This window comes from Triturus cristatus, chromosome 4_1 (genome assembly GCF_964204655.1).
Source record: "Triturus cristatus chromosome 4_1, aTriCri1.1, whole genome shotgun sequence".
NCBI classification, from domain to species: Eukaryota; Metazoa; Chordata; class Amphibia; order Caudata; family Salamandridae; genus Triturus; species Triturus cristatus.
Window position 1 is genome coordinate 1081589566 of NC_140585.1, and position 23694 is coordinate 1081613259.

Here is a 23694-nt window from a genome sequence, read left to right on the forward strand (position 1 = left end):
TCCCTCTTGAGTCTCCGTAGAGGAGCGAATAAGTTATTTTCTAATCTGGCTGCGGGATCAAGGGTAATGTAAATACCCAGGTATCTGAAACCCTGTGCGGAGATCTGTATAGGACAGTTCCTGGGCAGGCCCGCAAGGGGTCCCTTGAGGATGTACAGCACTGATTTGGCCCAGTTAATGTTGTAGCCTGAGTATCGTCCGAATATGGTGACGATATCAAGCACTGCCGTGAGAGAGGCCTTTGGGGACGTTAAGAACAATAAAATGTCGTCCGCATAGAGGGAGATGTGGTCCTCTAGCGTTTCGGCCCACTTGAAGCCACGGATCACCGGGTGCCAGGGGTTCCAGGGCCAGAGCAAAAAGGAGGGGGGAGAGGGGACACCCCTGTCTGGTCCCTCTATGGAGTCCAAACACCTCAGACTTTTTCTTATTTACTACTATCTGGGCTAGAGGTTTCGTGTAGAGGAGTCTGACCCACTGAATGAAGTGGGGCCCAAAACCCATTTTCTCTCAGACAGCAAATAAGTATGTCCACTCCAACATATCAAATGCCATGGTCGTGTCTAATGACACTATTACCGCCTCTTCCTGTACGGTTGTCGCCCTTCCAATCACCCCGTGTACCCTGCGGAGATTTAACGCTGTATTACGCTGGGGCATAAAGCCAGATTGGTCAGGGTGCACTAAGTTATTAATGACTTTGATCAGCCTATTGGACAGGAGTTTGGCTAAAATTTTGGGTTTGGCATTAAGTAGGGAGATTGGTCTGTAGGAGGAACAGGTTGTTAGGGGTTTGCCTTCTTTGTAGATCATTACTAAGGTAGCTATCGGGCCATTCGTTTTCCAAACTTTTGCCTCTGGAGCTAGTTCTTGGAAAAGTAAAAACTTTTAAAAGTTTGGTTGAAAGTACTTCACCAAGGATGGATGCTCCCCAAATTTTACATGACTTTGTTTGAACCATTGTTACTGTGGATTATACAAACCCATGTAGTTCACTTTGTGACATACAGAGTAAAGGTAAGGTGGCAGAGGTAAAGTTCTCCATCACCCTGACTACCTTTACTACATCCTTCAATCTCTAAATCTGAACTCAAGTTTCCTAACATTTTCTTATGTATAATTGCAAATCACTGTAAAATTGTTTTTAAATTGTTGACTTTCAGCATACATGTTTAATAATGCCCTAGTTGTCACAATTATTCCTCAAAGTTGTAAATAATATCCATGTGAAAAATGCAAAACAATAGATTGTCAAACATTATTGAGTCTCTTATAAAGGCTAATTGTATTTAACCAACACAAAATAACCTTGTCAACCACTTAAGATAGACTCCGGCAATGGCTGTACCCTTACTGCCCAACTCAGTAGTACTCAAAAATCTCATATGGGAAGAAATGATAAGCCCAATCTTTCTGGGTGAGGACCTGTAACTTACAGTCATACCAATCAGGATTGCTATTTTACCATGTTGAGAAGTTTATGGCCCATAGGGCTGACTGACCCAACCATGGAAAAAGCAGATCCTATTTTTTAATGATTCTTATTGATTGACCTAGCATGGCGTTAGGGGCAGATATCCAGCCTTGGGCGGAGAGTGCAGCAATCTCAACAGCCCTATTTTGATCCCACTAAAGAAAACTTGCTTCGCCACTGTACATAAGTTGTAGAAGGAGCAGAACAGCTCACCATATACACTTACAATTGAGTAAATGTAGGTGAAGAAGGAATAAGCATACAAGCAGATTGGCTACCTAGATATCATGTTATGCAAACTCAGTCAGTCAAGTTGACTTTATTTGGTCGTTCTGACCATAAAAGTGCAAGTGTTTACAGTACAAAATTGCAGAGATCGATACAGTACAATAATGCATTGGATTTGTTGAGTCCATAAAAGTGCAAATGCTTACAGTACTGAACCTCCAGTTTGACTACATAACAAGTGATCATAGAAGACATTTACAATACATTTGTAATAAGAAAAATAACAATCATAGTAAAAAATAGTTAAAATAATCAGTAAAAAATATAAAAAAGGATAATTGGCCATAGAGTAGGTCGAATAAAATGCTTTAAAAAAAAAAAAAACGGACCCCAGACAATAAAAGCATACTGTTGCTGACAAGTTCTAGTTTAGTGAGTTTATGAGGGTGGAGTAGAAAGACTTTAGAACACACCATATCACACCATATCACTCCTTTAGTGTGTGCCTTCTGATTATCCACATTTTCCCCAGAAGCTTAGCTACTGCACAGGCAACAAGTGGTCTAGAATTCGATTTTAAAATATGCAGAGTTTCCTGGTGACAGCGTGTTCCCAGCGACCTACAAACGGGTGCCAAACATTTACGTCTCGGGGACTTATACATTGGACAAGCAAAAGAAATGTGTGGAATTGTCTCAACAGACTTGGGGCAGCCTAAAACAAGGATGTTTATTGGCTCCCCTACTTTTCTCCCTATATATCTCTGATCTTCCTCACAATTTGGCCCAAACTGAGGGCATTGCCCCGCTACTGGGGGAAAACCAATTGTGTATCTACTTTATGCAGATGACATAATAATATTGGATCTAACACCTAGGGGATTAAATAGTCGTCTGCAGGCACTTCATAAATTTGCAGTGGCCCACTATTTAGAGATTAATATATCTAAAAGTAAAATCACCTGCATGCACGGAAGAAAAAAGTTGCAGTACGGGAATTTTGTATAGTCTGTGGGTGGCCAAAAATTGGAACTTGTAAAATCGTACACTTTCTTGGGAAAAATAGTGTGTAGCAACCTAAGTGACAAAGCGCATATAGAAAATAACATCTGTAAAGCTACTACACAGGGGAAAAGCTTGGGCTCCCTTTACAGATCTACTGGAAAAATAAATTTTGCACTTTTAATAGAGGTATTTCGTGCAAAAATCCCTGCTTCGCTGTTGTGTGGTATTGAATTGCTCAATGTAGAGAAATGTTTTTTTTTAAATACAACAGAAGGCCACATTTTAAGGAGCATAGCCTCAGTCAACTCTGCTTGCCCTGTGGCTGCTTTACGGTTAGAATTTGGTTTAAGAAGTAGCTGGGTACAGGGTCTTGCAGGGATAGTGCGATGGGTTGTAAGCCTGGTAAAGGGTGATCATGGTGCTTTAAGATTTTTAACTCAGAAGGAAATATTAGAAAGTTTAAAAGAACAGTCACTAATTCTTTAAAATTTAGGACTGCGGTTGATTTTCTGCAATTGAATGAGTCTCTGCTCTTCACCCTATCATCATATCAATTAAGGGCCACTTTGAAACAGGGCACTTGAGAATTAAGTTTCACTATGGATAGGGAGGCTCACATTTTTAAGAGGGGTATCCACCCAGCCACAGACTCCTGTGTGATACATAAAGTACAGGCATATATTTCCTGGAACCTCCCCATGGAGTGTGCCGCTTTTGGCTATCATTGAGGCAGAGTATGCTTCCCTTAAATACCGTACTGTCTAATTGGTATGGTTCTTCCCCGATCTGTAATTTGTGTAATAATACCATTCAGGATGATAATCATGTGCTATTTATTTGCCCCGCTTTAATATTGTATCAGCGTAAATGGATGAGACCGATTTGTTTACAATTATCCATTCTCTCGGCCTCTGTACTAATTGATTCTATTTATGAGCCACCAAATGAAATGTTCTGTCATAGGATTTTTATACGTTTTTTAAGTGTTTTTTAAATTTGCATTAACGCTCATTAGATGAAGGGAGAAATTTTTAACTTTGGTTTTTAACCTGTCGTTATACAGTACTAAGTAGGCCTGGGCGGTAAATTCCGTTCCGTCCGCGGAATTTGCGGAATTTGCGTAATTTCGCGTTCCGCGGAGAACGCGAAATTACCCAAAAATCTGCGTTCCGCGACTTTGCGAAATTTTTTGCTTGTTCGCGTTCTCAATATGCGTGTTCGCGAGATATTTCACCCCGAGCACGCAAACAGCGATCGCGAACAGGAAAAAAGTATCGCGAACAAGCAATTCCGCGTGTTCGCGGAATTTCTGCGTGTTCGCGGAGATTTTTTACCGTTTCGCGGAGATTTGCGTAACGCGATTACGCAAATTCCGCCCACCCCTAGTACTAAGGGCATAAAGGATATTTTAATTATTTCTTATTGTATAAAATATTATAATGTTTTGTGTTTGGAGATTTTTACTGTCGGCTTTCGCTTACGATTGTAGAAACTATGTTGCATGATAATTCTTAAATGTTGTTGGCCTTTCAGTTTATGTGGATCTATTTGGAGTTCCAAGATCATAAATAAATGAAATTGAAACTTGACTTGGGGCAGCCAGGACAATGTAACTGCAATGATGGAGGCCGTCTCCTCCCGGCTGTGAATGAGTTCACAGGAAGTGATCCAAATTTGAATTGGATGTAAAGCTTTCTATCCTGTGGGATTGTGATGACCTTTAATTATTGCTCATGTAAACTTTGAGTTTTGGAGTCCATAAATTCAATTGTGAGGCGACCACCAGGTGATTGTGAGACATTCAATTGGGCCACCCAGTTCCAATATTAGGACTTAAACAGCCTTTTGCTTGGTAAGGAACAAAGATCAATAGCTTCCCATAAGCTCCCTAGGCCTATTGCTGCAAGTAAGGATCTGACTTTAGTAAACCACCCAATTTTGCAAATAAAATCAAGTTTACAAACTTCCTCGGCCGCCATACTCTTATGACAATGTCCTAAATGGTGTGCTGCCATTAGTTGTTAGAGATAAATGCACAGGATGTGAGATTCCTCATCAGGTACTATCAGGGAAATGCAAATCATATCTGCAGAATTCCTTATGAGAGATGATGGAAATTTTACACATGCTGAAAACAATTTCATCTTGTTACCTTGAATAAAGGAGGTAGTCTTCCAAAGTTCTTTTATTTATTTTGTAAATGTCAGGTTAGATTGGCTAATGATGCGATTTAGACTTCCTCAGACTTGTTTCTAACTGTGTCAATGGAACTTGGATATGGCAAAGAGAAGGTGGTCACCCGACAATATATACCTATTATCACAACATGTTTCTTTCTTTTAGTATTTAGGGACCTTTATTTAACCCTGGGAGTCCACACCACGTTGCAGGCTCTGGTAACATGGTGGTGGGTGATGTGGCACATTGAATCCTCTGTCAGAGAGAGGACAAGATTGCTGAGGGCCCTCAGAGTATGTTGGCACTAGACCTTGCAATAGAAATATTGCCTGGGACAACACAGCTGAGACACATTGGAGCAACATCGCCGACAGTGGAACACTGAGCCCCGGAAGCAGAGGTCCTGCCTTTTGCTTATGAGTGAGCCTAAGTTTTCTGGAGGGTGTGCACCACAGCGGATGATATGTCAGTCTGGGGATCTCACACAGGGGATGAGAGGAGAGGTGATGCTTCGGGAGCATTGACCTTGGGAAGCCATGACAATACATAGAGGTGGAACTGGACTGAGGAGCATAATGGTGGTTCAATAGCAGCTTGATAGAAGCTGTAAAAGATTTATTGTTACAAAGCAACAGACATGACAGACTGACACACTGAACCACCAGTCTGCATCAGGTATGTTAATTAGGGATGCTGAGCCTTCATCCCAACAATTTGGATAAGCTCACAAAGAGACCTTTTGGTTCAGCTCAGGACACAAGAATGGGATTAAAATCACAAAGCCTCTGGAAGCACTCAAGGACCCCTGTGCTGCATCAGATAACAGATGTCCTGCTTGCAAGGATAAAGACCCAGTTATTGGAAGAACCTCACAACCCTCAAACACCTGATCAAAATGTTATCCTCTCCACCATCACAATCTCTAGGTAGTCCTTTGAACAAAACATTGACACAACGATAGTAGATCTGGGTCTACTCATAATGATCAATAACTGCTGGTGCTGAGAAGGAATGAGGTGCTAAGGGAACTGGGGCACGAGTCCACACAGTTGAAGGACTGGTTGTAAGAGCTCACAGAATGTGTTTGCTTTCTGGAAGGACAGGGTGAGGACTTGGAGTGGAGATCCTATTGCAATAATATGAGGCTGACTGGACACCCATGTTGCAGCGAGGGTGGTGATACGCACAATTATCTGGAAGAGTGGTTGAGAATGACGGTAGGGCCACATAGACCTTCAAGTAATGTTGTCATGCAAAGGGTACTCACAGTACTGGTAAAACATCCACCTCCTAGTGCACCTCCAAGATAAGAGACAGATGTCTTATTATGGTAGAGAAAGCACAACGCTGATGACTATATGGAGAATAATACAAGAGTAATGATCTTTCTGGACTATACTTTAGTATTGCAATACAGGCAGTTGACATTTTTGGAGGAGAAGCAGAGACTAAATAAACTTCGCTCATGGCCTATCTTCAGCTTATGGCCAACAGCTACACTGTTCTTTTATGACCCCAGTGGAGGTTGAAGAATAGATGGGAAATGGGAAACCTCTACACAAATGGATCCTGCCCTTTCGCAACATAAGCCCAGGAAGCTCTGCAGAAGGAACACATTGTGATGCAAGGGGAGAGGGCTGCCAACTCCATCTTTAGCAAAGGAGTTGTAAGATGCAGCTGTAGCTACGACAGCTGAGAGATTTGCTGAATGCACAGACTTGATGCTGGCTCTTTGGGCTCTGACCCAGTACTGTATACATCCCTTCTCAGACGCGTCCAGCCTTGGAGTGCATAGTGCGTCATGTCCCCTACAGTAGAGTTCGAGTCACCTTTAGTGATTAGGACTTTGCATTCAGCTCTTACTTTCCCATTGGATAGCACTGCTTTATCTGGTATGTGAAGGCCAAAGCACTCTCATCCTTCTAATGACACAATCATATCTTCCGACAATAGTTTTTGTAGTCAAAGTAATTTCATCTGCTAAAGATGTTTTTTTATAAAAGTGTTGCTAGCTCTTCGAGCAATTTAAAGCAACTCTAGATTACTGACATGAACATCCAAATGATACAAAAAATAAAGAATTCATGTTTAAGAAGGGACAGCACAGTTACATTTTCAGAGTACCATCTTGCCATGTCTCTATTTGTATTCCAATATTTTATGTCATTTTTTATTGGCCATTGTTTAAAAATATTAGGTGCTAATTATTCGAAGTGAGATTTAGCTGCATGTTCGTTTACATATGATTTGTTGCTCTCACAAACAAATCTCCATATTAATCTTGATGCGAAGCACTGTTATCAGCCGAGAGCAAACAATAAACCGGAACACATAGAATGCATTGCAACCAATCATTCACAAATCAGGGATGGTATTTCGCTGACCAGTGTTTTTCTATTAACCTTGTGTTCTCTTCAATTGTTTATCTAATGATGTTTTAAAATTTCATTTGCCCTTTTTTAGTTGGGTATTGACCTTCATGAAGGACGGAGATTAAAAAGAGGAAATAACTCTTAAAGGTTAAAGTGAAATGTTTGCCTGTTGTTATTTTTGTAAATACGTGATAGAATTATATTTAGGTTTTCTAACTGGTAATCATAGGAAACGACAGAAAGTACACTTTGCAACCTCATTTTTTTAAAGTCAAATCTCATCAAGGATGACACTTTGTATTTATTTCCAGCACAATAAAACATATAACACCATGATTGAATGGCTCCTCATGCACTGTTGCAGCAGTAAAGAGAGAGCTTAAGGAGTCCACGCTCTAAATCGATCCCTCCAACACATATTAACAACCACAATTCAAATGCAAGATCAGTTTCAGTCTTGCCAATATGCCACACATTGATACAGGGAACCAGTCCGTTAGGTGTGTACAACACATGATGCATCATCTCTTGCTAAATATTCAGATATTCATTTAATTTTTCCAGCTGCTCACTAATCATAAAAGGACTGTAACAGTTACAGGGTGCAGGAGGGGCTACACACAAGTATCAGGTCCCTTCAATTCCTCCATCGTCCTGCTACACAGAAACCCTACAGTACACTCTTAGACAGCATCACTGTTCAATGGCCTCCGCCCTATGCTGCTAAATAAAGTAAAAACACTCATGCCAGGTATATCTGTAAAACACACTCTGGCTACTCAGCCACTGCCGCGTCTTCTGGCCCAGCCAAGGTCAGTCTCTTGCACTGTGTACAGCATTTACCTTCCGATTAATTTGCCACCCTGCGTGTCAGCCGTCCACTCCCACTTCCCGGCCGCCAGAATCATCCGGTTGTTGCAATTCCCTCACATGACCATAGCCACCAGCTTTGACTCCAAGGGACACCATGGATGTCACCATTTAACCTTTACTTTGACTCACACACTATGCTTACACATACTAACACATTCAGACACTCTTTCACACATAAACAGACTCTCACCCGCAAACATGCATACAACATGCATTTAACAGCATTTGTTTACTTACCATAGCTTCCAAATAGGGTCATATTCCAGCTAATGTATGCCATTTTTTATTACACTATTTCTAAATAATATTATTCACTATTTGTATAATAAAGAACTTGACAGCAAACCAGGCAAGTGGAGCTCCAACCAGCGTTCAATAGGAATAGCTGACCCTCTGTTCCAGGCACTGATTTTGCCACCTCTGAGGCCAGAAGTTTCAAAAGCAGTGCCAGGGCGACCCTAAATGATGCCTATAAGGGACACCTCCATGAGGAGCTGGTTCACACCAGATATATCAGACGTAGTCACAGTGGAGTAACGGGGTTGGGGGCCAGAAGTTAACAAATGTAGGATGCTAAGGCTGAGGCTCAAACAATACCATGTTGACTGTTGGTGCATTCCTAGCCCAGGGTGCTGCTTGGGTAGAATATTGCACCTGTCTCCACTCTATGCTAAGCCTTGCTGCAGCTCCCCACAGTTTGCAGACAGCAGTCCCTGTTTACTACAAATGATGGCCCCTATTTCTGAATGGGCAGGTCCCACCTTTAACCTACTCCTTGCCGTCAAATTGGTGTTGAATTGTTTCAGATAATTGCAGGATAGTGTGGGGAGAGATGGAGCTCAAAGAAAAGATCTGTCATCAGCCAAACCCTCCTGCATCGGTACAATTTAAAATACATTTCTTTTTTACAGTAACTATAAGAGAACATCTGTACTTACATTAACATATTTATTCATTTTGAAGTTTTATAAGGCCCAGAGTGGTGCCTTTTGGACTCTTTAAAATGCTGATGTGTGGCAAAAGTCTACCTGAAGGCTAGGATGGGGGGGGGGGTAGAGTCTAGTTGGGTGTGGGGTAGAACCCATGATAGACAGCCTTCAAGGATCAATCCATGCTCCAAGGAGATCACTCAAATTCAAATTTGAATGGTTTCACTTTCAGGAGTTTCTGACATCCCTGGTGTGGTATTCCCCCAGATTTTTTGCAATCACCCCCTTTATTTGAACTTGTTTTTATTGACATTAGATCTCTGTACACTTTCCCCCTGCTAACCAATTTCAAAGTACTTGCGATCTCCCCTTTAAAACGGTAAATTGACATATACCCAATTGATACATTTGATGTACTTATAAGTCCCTAGTAAATGTACTACATATACCCAGTGCCAGTAAACAAAATGCTACTAGTGGACGGAAGCACTCACTTTCCCAACAACTAAAGTAGCACCATAGAACATGTACAAAGCCTGCCACTGCAGCCTGTAGTGAGGTTTAAACTGATATTTCAACATGGCAAAATAAACATTTTGCATGGACTAACTCGTTCTTTTTAATACCGACGAGTCACCACAAGGTAGGCCCTAACCACGCCTAGGGCAGGGTGCTTGGTATTTAAAACATAGGACATGTGTTTTTTTTTGTTTTACATGTCCTGAATGAGAAACACCTAAAGTTGTTTTTCACTGTTGTAAGGCTATCTCTCACATAGACTAACACTGGATTACCAAAATTGCAATTACTAAGTGATAACTTCAGTTTGGGAGGAGAAAGAAATGTGCATTCCACTCATTTGAATAGTAATTTGAAACCTTCTTTAATGGAAAAATTAGATTTTAAATTACAATTCTGAAAATGCCACTTTTAGAAGGTTGCCACTTTCCAGCCTAAATCAAATGTGCATTTCTGCCTCTGTCCAGGGTCATACAACTGTGAATAGCTCTTTTATGGTGTTTTGTGTATTCCATTCATGGGGACAAAAGGGGCCTGGGTTTAGACGATGTGGGTCTTCTTGACAGAATGACTAGGAAGGAGTTGTGTCCTGCTTTTTCTTCAAAGGACTCTGCCTGCAATACACACAAACAAACATGACACCAGACCTGCCCTTGCCATTGTCACCCTAGGCAGTTTGAAGACAAACCTAGGGACGGGGAGGAGCTGACTGGAACCAGTTTGGGGAGGATGTTAGGAATTTCCCCACAGAAGGCTGGCACCAGGTTCAAGGTTCAAAAACTTTATTAAAATTACGTTGTATCCATAAAAGCACAAAAACGCAACAACAAACAAGTTAAAATAATTGCAAATTAGAGAGTCATAATAAAACCATGGCAGCATGCAATATACAATAATCTTTATATTCATATTAATTAATGCAAATCTGAAAATCTCAGGGATTAGACATCATCTGACGTGCTCGGACTGCAATTCTCAAAAGAGTGCCTGTGCGAAAAACCAACTCCTCATCGTCCAGAGTAAGTAATCTTAAATAAGCATTGTCCAAATTGATGGGCATGTGCTTTTTAAAATACAGAGTTAAAAGCCACTTAATATACTTTAAATAGTATTTTCAAAAAAACAAAAAGCGCAAAATGACTAGGAAGGGGCTGTGTGCTGCTTTTTCTTCAAAGGACTCTGCCTGCAATACACACAAACAAACATGTCACCAGACCTGCCCTTGCCATTGTCACACTAGGCAGTTTCAAGACAAATCTAGGGATGGGGGAGGAACTGACTGGAACCAGTTTGGGGAGGATGCCAGGAATTTCCCCACAGAAAGGCTGGCACCAGGTATTATTGTGATAGCTTCAGAACTTCTCCTCAGAACATTCCTGAACCTGCGGTTGATTCAAAAGGACAGCCCTGCTGTCTGAAGAAGGAAGATTGAAACTGCTTGCCTTAAACCCAGGCTGGCTCCACAGAAGTGACTCCAAGTGTCAGTTGGCTGACCTCCTATGTGCGCTCCAGGGACACAAAAAACTTTCAGAGCTCCACCCCAGCAAATGCCAGGCAGACTGCCCAGCAACTGGACCTACCTGTACCCCGATGCTGGCCTCTGCTGGAGTGCAGGACCGGACTGGGAACCACAACCGGCCCTGGCAACGTGCTCGGCCGGCCCCCTCCCCCCCCAGAATGGGGGGGGGGGTGCCACCGAGCTCTTTGCAAGGGCCGGTTTTCGGACGATTTTGTTACAGGGCCGATTTTGCAGCTATGCTGCAAAAACGGCCCTGTAACAAAAAACGGCCCCCAGGGGCCCAAAACCGGCCCCCACCTGTGCGGCGCACCGGGGGATTGCCCGGGGCCCGCTACGGCAAGTCCGGCCCTGCTGGAGTGAGTCCTGATCCCCAAGATGTGCCCCTCTAGGACCTGGACCCTTGGCTGGCACAATGGAACATTCCAGTGACCAAACAGCAACAACTTACACCAAAGATCTTATTCTTCTCCAAAACTTGAAACTGCAGTGTTGAGTGGTCAATATCGGTCTTGCTTTTATTTGATACACGCTTATTGAAAATAGCTGGGACCACTCGATCTTTCACAGATAGCTCTGTTTGCTTATGGCTCTTCTTCGGCATCTGAAGAGGGATATCAGTGCTTGTAGAAACTCCAGCACTAGAGGCTGCCTCCTGTATAGGATTACCCTGATCCATAACGCTTTCTAAATCGACATCCTTAGTGGAACCACTGGCAAGTCTCACAGTAGTAGTCGCACCCCCGCCGCGAGGTTTTGTGCCTCTTCCTCTTGCCATACTGATTACTGATATGATTGGCACTTCCGCAGCAAAAAGAAAACTGATCAATACCCAATCGTACTACCGTTTAACGCAAATTTGATAGTATATTTACAATCTTTACACGTCCCCTTTTTTATTTTGCAGTGCCGTTTTTTTTTGGGTTTTTTTGTCCACCTTTATTGATCCAGCAGTGACAAGTGGTGAGTGTATCTCGTAGATACCTCGTAAATATCTAAACAATCTCCCCGTATAGGGCAAGTGATATCGCGGCTATTTCTCCCCGCAGAATACCCCAAGCAGCCAGTGATAAGCCACCATCAACTGATGTCCGTGTCTTTGACTCCACAAGTCAGATGTGGTACGGGGTTTTTTTTTTTTGCTCAGAGTTCACTATCCACTCGCGGTTGTTATCGTTAGTTCGTATGCTATTACAGCATAGCTCAAACTTGCCTGTGTACACACTTTTTTCCCCACCGCTTCCTCGCTTCCTCGCTTCACCGCTTCACCGCTTCAGGCACTTCATCTGCATCAATTACTGCCGCCGCTACTGCTGCGTAGACCGCGGCCGTCAGCGCTTCACCCCAGCAGTTCTCCTTCGCCACTCAATATTTCACGTAATGGGTATTGCGCGTAGAATCATGAAAGTAGTGTACTGATTTCTCCGTTCAGGTAAGAATTCATCCTCGATCCGACTGGAGGCTTGCAGGTGGGTGCCGACGGGGAGAGTCACCGGGAGTAAGAAAGCAACCACTCACACAGCCACACAAGCGGCCGCCATCTTGTTCCGCCGATTTCAGTCTTACACCAAAGATCTTAAATACTCATAAGTCAACAATAATAAATACACAGTTACTTGGTTGGCAACATTAAATGTGATGCCCAACATATTAATATGTTTCATATTTCATATATACCTCAATATACCAATATATTTTATTTCAATTCATATAGATGGAACAGATCAAAAAAGCATTTATAAGTGGACTGATGCCCTTCCCCAAAAGTCATACCTCTCCCAATAAAAAAGGTTCCATCATAGTCTCACATTCATGTATTCACTCATACAATAATAAACACCCCAAAATTAAAATTCAACATATCCCCAGTATCTCTTAAATCCTAAAGTTTTCTGGAGAAATCTGAAATACAATACATAATTTACTTAAAGTACAATAACATAAACATGGATATATTGAAAAAATAAACACCAAGAACATTTAATTAATATCTTGTCCTATGCCAAGGCGTGTTTCAGTGTAAAATGGTGCATCCGCTGTACACCTTCTTCAGGTCAAGTTCAAATGTTGAACAATGCAGGCATGGGGGGAATATAGTAGGGTACTAGGGTGCCGGCCAACTTAGGATAATAAAAATACAACGAGAACCAGGGCTTTATGTTCAAAGTTAAATATTGTTTTTTCTGTTACTGATCATCTGTGACGCCTGACCTGCACCTTTGGTCGACTGTCAACTCTAAGTTCCGCCTTAGCCCCTGCTTGGACTTGGACTTAGAGAATGTTAAATCTTCGGGTTCAGAAACAGAAGACATGCCAACAAGCCCTTGGAGAGTGCTTAGGTTCTGAGATGTAGAGAGGCAGGCCGAGTGCTTTTCACTTCCAGACAAAAAGCAGCAGGCCAACTCAGCAAAGCACTTCAGCAAAGTTACAGTCCCTCCTGGCAACACAGCAGTCCTTCTTCTTGGTATAATGTCCTCAGTTCCAGAAGTGTTCTTTTTTGCTATTGTCAGAGGCCCAGCACTTATAACCTGTTGGGCCTCAGAAACACAGAGACTTCAAAATTAGGCGTTGAAGTGCACAGGACCCTGCCTTTCTTGCCCTGGCTCCAGACTCAGTCCAGGAGGGTATGCAGTCCTTTGTGTGGGGACAAGACACAGCCTTTTCAGGTGTAAAGTGTCAGCTCATCTCTCCCATCCTGTTCAGGATGACCCATCAACATGCAGAGGGCTACTCAGGCACACCTACACTTTCTTTGTGTGTGGCTGTCTAGAGGGAATGCAAGAAGACAGCTGTCACACACCCCAGATCTATTCCAGAGACAGGCAGAAAGCACCAAATGGTTTAAGTAGGAAAATGCCAACTTTCTAAAAGTGGTGCTATCAGAACTGCAATTTAAAAACCAACTTCACCATCAGTTGTGTTTTTAAATTGTGAGTCCAGGGACACCACATTTGGGTTACACTTAGTGCAGTAGTGAAAAATGAATTTAAGAGTATGTCACTACCAGGACATGTAAAATTTAAAGGTATATGTCCTACTTTTCAAATACAATTCACCCTGCCCATGGGCTGTCCAGGGCCTACCATAGGGGTTACCTGTATGGGGGCACCTATATGTAATACAAAGGAAGGTTTGTGCCTGGCAAGTAGGTTAACTTCCCTGGTGAAATGGCAGTATAAAACAGCACACACAGTCTCTGCAGTGGCAGGCCACAGACATGTTTTAAATGCTACTTAAGAAGGTGGCTCAATAGTAGCATTTAATTTACAGGCCATAGGCACATTGAGTGCACTTTACTAAGAATGTATATGTAAATTAAATATGCCAATTGTGGATAAGCCAATGTTACCACATTTGAAATAGAGAGCAAATGTACTTTAGCACTGGTTGGTAGTGAAAAAGTGCACAAAGTCCCAAAGCTACCAAAAAAAGGGTTAGAAAAAGAGGAGGAGGAAGGCAAAAAGGATGGGGTAACCCTAAAAAAAGAGCATTGGTCTCAAAAGCATTACTATGAAAGCATTACCAAATCCTTATTACATATGTTATCTTCTGCTTTCAACCCACCAAAGAGGTTGCTTTCCATGAAGACTGCATTATCCACGAAACACTGCGATGCCAACAAAGCATGTTGGATGTCCATAAACACAAACAAACAATACTGTGTGATGCCAAAGTGCAACATCCTGACCTGCTTTGGTGTGAAAAAAATCTATTTGATTGGAATGCATGTTATTGCACGCTGGACATGGGATTGAGATAAAAGTCACTGATTTGTTGAAAATAAAACATCACTTTTTGAGCATTCTACACATGACTAGCAACTAAGGTAAAGTAAAGAATTGAAATGTATGACTACATTAGTGTTTCCCACAATGCTAAATCTGTTTGGCAGCTCATTACAGATACCACATGATGACCTGAGCTGGTATACTGAAAGTCATTTCTTAACAAAGGAGTAAAGAAGTTAGGGCCTAATTTACAATATTTAAATGCACGGCAGTGCAGCAAGCCTTCCTGCTGTGCTGTGTGCATCAAAAGAAAAGGGCAGGAATGTGTCCATTTCCCATGCACTGGTGCACAATGGGCTGCCATGCGCCAACGCAGGCACTCTTGTGCCATGGTGCAAGGGTGTCTGCGTTGTAGGGGTGATTGTTCTTGTGCAGGAAGGTTCGTCTTCCCACACAAAAACAATCACAAGTGGTTTTCCTCTTTCTATGTGTGCTGGAGAATGCAGCACGCATAGAAAATTGACTCCCTTACGCCTCCCATGGGGAGGCTTGGGAATCCGACGCATTCCTAAGTTTACAAAACCTTGTAAATCTGCGAATGAGTTACGTTCCATGGATGTTGCTTCGGAACACCCACAGCAACATCCACGGAATGCCCCTTTCATGCAAAGTAATGCATGTAAGGGGGCCATATTTACAAGGCTATGAAAAGCCATGCAGGCTGGCTTTTCGTGGCCTTGTAAATATGGGTAGACACACTGCGCCGCCAGTGCATCACAAAAAGTGACGCACCGGTGGCGCAATGATTAGTAAATAGGTACGTTAGGTGTCACCACTCATTTTTTGACCTACAGTGGTGGCTTGTTACAGTACTCTTAATAGTGTTTTATTTAAATTTCGGTCGAAACCTCGCAACCTGCAACATGCAAAAGTAGCATATGAAGTTACCTTTCCTTCACCAATCACTTGGGTGGCTCAGACAACACAAGGTAAAAATAACACACTGCCCCTCATATGATTAACAATATGCACACCAGTTCGAATTCTGAGGAGGAAACACATCAACAGTATCAATCAGGCGAATAGGCGAAAATATTTCAGTAGGAGCATACAAACAGGACTACTACGATGCTAGTTAGCTTCCTCTAAATACAGGGCCAGGACTCTCCTGCAGGACAGCCCTGCTGTCTGAAGAAGGAAGATTGAAACTGCTTGCCTTAAACCCAGGCTGGCTCCACAGAAGTGACTCCAAGTGTCAGTTGGCTGACCTCCTATGTGCGCTCCAGGGACACAAAAAACTTTCAGAGCTCCACCCCAGCAAATGCCAGGCAGACTGCCCAGCAACTGGACCTACCTGTACCCCGATGCTGGCCTCTGCTGGAGTGCAGGACCGGACTGGGAACCACAACCGGCCCTGGCAACGTGCTCGGCCGGCCCCCTCCCCCCCCAGAATGGGGGGGGGGGTGCCACCGAGCTCTTTGCAAGGGCCGGTTTTCGGACGATTTTGTTACAGGGCCGATTTTGCAGCTATGCTGCAAAAACGGCCCTGTAACAAAAAACGGCCCCCAGGGGCCCAAAACCGGCCCCCACCTGTGCGGCGCACCGGGGGATTGCCCGGGGCCCGCTACGGCAAGTCCGGCCCTGCTGGAGTGAGTCCTGATCCCCAAGATGTGCCCCTCTAGGACCTGGACCCTTGGCTGGCACAATGGAACATTCCAGTGACCAAACAGCAACAACTTACACCAAAGATCTTATTCTTCTCCAAAACTTGAAACTGCAGTGTTGAGTGGTCAATATCGGTCTTGCTTTTATTTGATACACGCTTATTGAAAATAGCTGGGACCACTCGATCTTTCACAGATAGCTCTGTTTGCTTATGGCTCTTCTTCGGCATCTGAAGAGGGATATCAGTGCTTGTAGAAACTCCAGCACTAGAGGCTGCCTCCTGTATAGGATTACCCTGATCCATAACGCTTTCTAAATCGACATCCTTAGTGGAACCACTGGCAAGTCTCACAGTAGTAGTCGCACCCCCGCCGCGAGGTTTTGTGCCTCTTCCTCTTGCCATACTGATTACTGATATGATTGGCACTTCCGCAGCAAAAAGAAAACTGATCAATACCCAATCGTACTACCGTTTAACGCAAATTTGATAGTATATTTACAATCTTTACACGTCCCCTTTTTTATTTTGCAGTGCCGTTTTTTTTTGTTTTTTTTTGTCCACCTTTATTGATCCAGCAGTGACAAGTGGTGAGTGTATCTCGTAGATACCTCGTAAATATCTAAACAATCTCCCCGTATAGGGCAAGTGATATCGCGGCTATTTCTCCCCGCAGAATACCCCAAGCAGCCAGTGATAAGCCACCATCAACTGATGTCCGTGTCTTTGACTCCACAAGTCAGATGTGGTACGGGGTTTTTTTTTTTTGCTCAGAGTTCACTATCCACTCGCGGTTGTTATCGTTAGTTCGTATGCTATTACAGCATAGCTCAAACTTGCCTGTGTACACACTTTTTTCCCCACCGCTTCCTCGCTTCCTCGCTTCACCGCTTCACCGCTTCAGGCACTTCATCTGCATCAATTACTGCCGCCGCTACTGCTGCGTAGACCGCGGCCGTCAGCGCTTCACCCCAGCAGTTCTCCTTCGCCACTCAATATTTCACGTAATGGGTATTGCGCGTAGAATCATGAAAGTAGTGTACTGATTTCTCCGTTCAGGTAAGAATTCATCCTCGATCCGACTGGAGGCTTGCAGGTGGGTGCCGACGGGGAGAGTCACCGGGAGTAAGAAAGCAACCACTCACACAGCCACACAAGCGGCCGCCATCTTGTTCCGCCGATTTCAGTCTTACACCAAAGATCTTAAATACTCATAAGTCAACAATAATAAATACACAGTTACTTGGTTGGCAACATTAAATGTGATGCCCAACATATTAATATGTTTCATATTTCATATATACCTCAATATACCAATATATTTTATTTCAATTCATATAGATGGAACAGATCAAAAAAGCATTTATAAGTGGACTGATGCCCTTCCCCAAAAGTCATACCTCTCCCAATAAAAAAGGTTCCATCATAGTCTCACATTCATGTATTCACTCATACAATAATAAACACCCCAAAATTAAAATTCAACATATCCCCAGTATCTCTTAAATCCTAAAGTTTTCTGGAGAAATCTGAAATACAATACATAATTTACTTAAAGTACAATAACATAAACATGGATATATTGAAAAAATAAACACCAAGAACATTTAATTAATATCTTGTCCTATGCCAAGGCGTGTTTCAGTGTAAAATGGTGCATCCGCTGTACACCTTCTTCAGGTCAAGTTCAAATGTTGAACAATGCAGGCATGGGGGGAATATAGTAGGGTACTAGGGTGCCGGCCAACTTAGGATAATAAAAATACAACGAGAACCAGGGCTTTATGTTCAAAGTTAAATATTGTTTTTTCTGTTACTGATCATCTGTGACGCCTGACCTGCACCTTTGGTCGACTGTCAACTCTAAGTTCCGCCTTAGCCCCTGCTTGGACTTGGACTTAGAGAATGTTAAATCTTCGGGTTCAGAAACAGAAGACATGCCAACAAGCCCTTGGAGAGTGCTTAGGTTCTGAGATGTAGAGAGGCAGGCCGAGTGCTTTTCACTTCCAGACAAAAAGCAGCAGGCCAACTCAGCAAAGCACTTCAGCAAAGTTACAGTCCCTCCTGGCAACACAGCAGTCCTTCTTCTTGGTATAATGTCCTCAGTTCCAGAAGTGTTCTTTTTTGCTATTGTCAGAGGCCCAGCACTTATAACCTGTTGGGCCTCAGAAACACAGAGACTTCAAAATTAGGCGTTGAAGTGCACAGGACCCTGCCTTTCTTGCCCTGGCTCCAGACTCAGTCCAGGAGGGTATGCAGTCCTTTGTGTGGGGACAAGACACAGCCTTTTCAGGTGTAAAGTGTCAGCTCATCTCTCCCATCCTGTTCAGGATGACCCATCAACATGCAGAGGGCTACTCAGGCACACCTACACTTTCTTTGTGTGTGGCTGTCTAGAGGGAATGCAAGAAGACAGCTGTCACACACCCCAGATCTATTCCAGAGACAGGCAGAAAGCACCAAATGGTTTAAGTAGGAAAATGCCAACTTTCTAAAAGTGGTGCTATCAGAACTGCAATTTAAAAACCAACTTCACCATCAGTTGTGTTTTTAAATTGTGAGTCCAGGGACACCACATTTGGGTTACACTTAGTGCAGTAGTGAAAAATGAATTTAAGAGTATGTCACTACCAGGACATGTAAAATTTAAAGGTATATGTCCTACTTTTCAAATACAATTCACCCTGCCCATGGGCTGTCCAGGGCCTACCATAGGGGTTACCTGTATGGGGGCACCTATATGTAATACAAAGGAAGGTTTGTGCCTGGCAAGTAGGTTAACTTCCCTGGTGAAATGGCAGTATAAAACAGCACACACAGTCTCTGCAGTGGCAGGCCACAGACATGTTTTAAATGCTACTTAAGAAGGTGGCTCAATAGTAGCATTTAATTTACAGGCCATAGGCACATTGAGTGCACTTTACTAAGAATGTATATGTAAATTAAATATGCCAATTGTGGATAAGCCAATGTTACCACATTTGAAATAGAGAGCAAATGTACTTTAGCACTGGTTGGTAGTGAAAAAGTGCACAAAGTCCCAAAGCTACCAAAAAAAGGGTTATAAAAAGAGGAGGAGGAAGGCAAAAAGGATGGGGTAACCCTAAAAAAAGAGCATTGGTCTCAAAAGCATTACTATGAAAGCATTACCAAATCCTTATTACATATGTTATCTTCTGCTTTCAACCCACCAAAGAGGTTGCTTTCCATGAAGACTGCATTATCCACGAAACACTGCGATGCCAACAAAGCATGTTGGATGTCCATAAACACAAACAAACAATACTGTGTGATGCCAAAGTGCAACATCCTGACCTGCTTTGGTGTGAAAAAAATCTATTTGATTGGAATGCATGTTATTGCACGCTGGACATGGGATTGAGATAAAAGTCACTGATTTGTTGAAAATAAAACATCACTTTTTGAGCATTCTACACATGACTAGCAACTAAGGTAAAGTAAAGAATTGAAATGTATGACTACATTAGTGTTTCCCACAATGCTAAATCTGTTTGGCAGCTCATTACAGATACCACATGATGACCTGAGCTGGTATACTGAAAGTCATTTCTTAACAAAGGAGTAAAGAAGTTAGGGCCTAATTTACAATATTTAAATGCACGGCAGTGCAGCAAGCCTTCCTGCTGTGCTGTGTGCATCAAAAGAAAAGGGCAGGAATGTGTCCATTTCCCATGCACTGGTGCACAATGGGCTGCCATGCGCCAACGCAGGCACTCTTGTGCCATGGTGCAAGGGTGTCTGCGTTGTAGGGGTGATTGTTCTTGTGCAGGAAGGTTCGTCTTCCCACACAAAAACAATCACAAGTGGTTTTCCTCTTTCTATGTGTGCTGGAGAATGCAGCACGCATAGAAAATTGACTCCCTTACGCCTCCCATGGGGAGGCTTGGGAATCCGACGCATTCCTAAGTTTACAAAACCTTGTAAATCTGCGAATGAGTTACGTTCCATGGATGTTGCTTCGGAACACCCACAGCAACATCCACGGAATGCCCCTTTCATGCAAAGTAATGCATGTAAGGGGGCCATATTTACAAGGCTATGAAAAGCCATGCAGGCTGGCTTTTCGTGGCCTTGTAAATATGGGTAGACACACTGCGCCGCCAGTGCATCACAAAAAGTGACGCACCGGTGGCGCAATGATTAGTAAATAGGTACGTTAGGTGTCACCACTCATTTTTTGACCTACAGTGGTGGCTTGTTACAGTACTCTTAATAGTGTTTTATTTAAATTTCGGTCGAAACCTCGCAACCTGCAACATGCAAAAGTAGCATATGAAGTTACCTTTCCTTCACCAATCACTTGGGTGGCTCAGACAACACAAGGTAAAAATAACACACTGCCCCTCATATGATTAACAATATGCACACCAGTTCGAATTCTGAGGAGGAAACACATCAACAGTATCAATCAGGCGAATAGGCGAAAATATTTCAGTAGGAGCATACAAACAGGACTACTACGATGCTAGTTAGCTTCCTCTAAATACAGGGCCAGGACTCTCCTGCAGATCTCCGTAAATATCGTGTATTACGAGAAATTGATCTTACCTCTCTTGATGAATTGTGGAACTGGAACTGCATTCCATGAACAACTGAGGGGCTTATTAAAAAGCCCCTTACGCCGCGGGTACGTCACTTTTTTCCCATATTAAAAGTGACACCTGCGGCGCAAGGGACTTATTAATAATCCCCTGAATGTTTATACATTACTTTCACTTTGTATCACTGACTGGTGACGGCACTACGCACCTCGTTCAATTTGCTCTTCACATTGTGTCGTGTTAACGTTTTATGACGTCATTTTCATAATGTATTTATGTGCATGATGCTGTTAAAGTATACCTAGTATTTTTTTGTATAATGTAATTATTGAATATACAATTAATGACCTTTGATGATCTACTGATTAGTACCTTGATAATTTATGAACTGAATAACTGGCATTAATAGATTGTCACAAAAGATCCTTCTTTTGGTGTGCGTCCCCACCTCGGTTCCATGGTCCAGGAATGTCAGAAGACTCTTGACCCTGCTATTAACAAGTAAGAATGGGGAAGAAGGGAAAGGGAGATCCCCTGTCCTACCAAGACAGGCCACACCATCTGCAGCAGGAGTCCCTGACCAGCTGGGCGAGTTCTAGCTGTATAGAGCAGCGGTGGCCTGGTAAAAACCAACTAGAGTTAAATGAAATGGTAGCACACATGTACCATGACACCATGGTGCTGAAATGTATGTATGACATTATTGACGAAGAAGTGGGAAATTGTAACAGGATTCTGGAGAAGGTAATCAGTAGTATGTATTTGGATTTCCATTTTCAAGATGTGGATCTCGATTTCACCTGCTATCAGAATAAATAGATATTCTATTCTTCTTTACTTCTTCATTTGAACTACACGTCTGTATCATTCAAAGGAGTAAAGAAATGCTTGTTACCCAACATCAGTTCTTTTTTCTCTGCACAATGATTATGGGCATGAAGGGCGGTCTCATCATGGCTGCAAGCTATTTTAAATATACAAACATATAATATAACTTGTTTTCTATTTTGCATTCCATTTTACCGCCACACCCTCCCACCAGAATTACATTTCTCTGTACATATGTCTAATAATAAATGTCCATCAGTTTTATAGTGTAATCTGTCATTCTTGGTTTTTTTTACATATTATTTTTTGAATTTTCATATTGTAGTTGCCAGTCTTGAAATTCTGGTATCTTGTAGTCTTATACCTTGCCACCTCATGTTTTATCTGGTACTCTCTTTAAAGTGCTCTGTTATCGAAATGCAACTAGTTTGCACAACATTAGCCCACACATAACTAAAAAAAATTCTGGTTAGAATGTTAGTCAGTCACAGATTAGTGAACTTTTCACCTCTGAAGTGGTTCTGCCCACATAACTAGATGTATGATGTAATATCTCAATTTTCAAATACTAGTAAATATATATTCAAGAAAATTCTTGAGAAAATCATTAAGTGAAAGATAATAAATATGTCACACAGTAAACACATTTATTTTAAAATTATAGTCTTTCGGAAAAATAATTATTTTCCAGGTTGCCTTCTTGTGATTTTATTTACGAAGGTATTTCTTCTAATTATGTTATTTCTGTTTTTTCAATTGTATATATCGGGATGTCCAGCCAATTGTACCGACTAAAATGCCCCTGTCTCAAATATTAAATCGGAATGTTAAAGTTGATTAAATAAATCAAGATGCTCCAGCCAATACGTGTTTCAACTCAGCGGAGGTAACGTTGTGGATTTATCTATTTAGTCTCCATCAGTCGTTTTAAGAAGTCAGTGGGGCAAGTCTCCTTCTCATCTGTGTACAATCACCTGCGTTTTAGTCCCAGCCCAACGTTCTCAAATCTTTATTTCTAAATGTCTGACTTTTGAGGGACTACATTATATGTTTCTTCTACAATTTTTGTGGGTACTTCCGTCTCCAGATGTAAGACTGTATTCAGAACTGAAACTGATGAAAGGGTAGCACCAGTTAGGTTTCAGTACCCCACCACATTGACCTAGAACATCAAACATTAGTCCAATAGAGAGGCAAAGTCCTCACAATACAACCCTTTTTCTCAATTTAGAGCAATTTCGTGAAAGGCTATAGATCGAAATTCTCATATACCATTCTTGATCTCTCTATATCAGAATCACTAGTGATTTGTACTTCAAGATGGTTGTGTGTGAGGTTTGCTTTATTACATGGTTAAAGTACAAACCTTTGAGTCAAACCACTAGCACCGGTCTGCCTTCTGCGTAAGCTTGAGTGTTTGGCTGCAGTTGGGACTGGTTACAGAAGGCCCTCTCCCTGTTTGAAAATATGTGCTTGTCTATGCCTAATGCTATGCCACAGATGCTGTCTCTTCAAAATCAATACACATAAGAAAATGCTATTTGTTTTCTTTGCCCTTGTAATTTATTATGCTCATAATGAATCCAACCACTGACCTTTGGCCCCATGTCTTTGTTTTACCATCATGAAAAATTGAGTTCTTCCATGAATATATGCTGTGTGAAATCTTACTATTTAACAAGCTTTCACAAGGGCAATAGATCTGGCTTATGAATGAAAGTGCCTTTTATTACACGGGTAATGGGTTTAGACACTGAATAAGGCATGTACGTGCACTCATGCATCCATTTATCCATAAATGACTTATTCTTGCATTCACC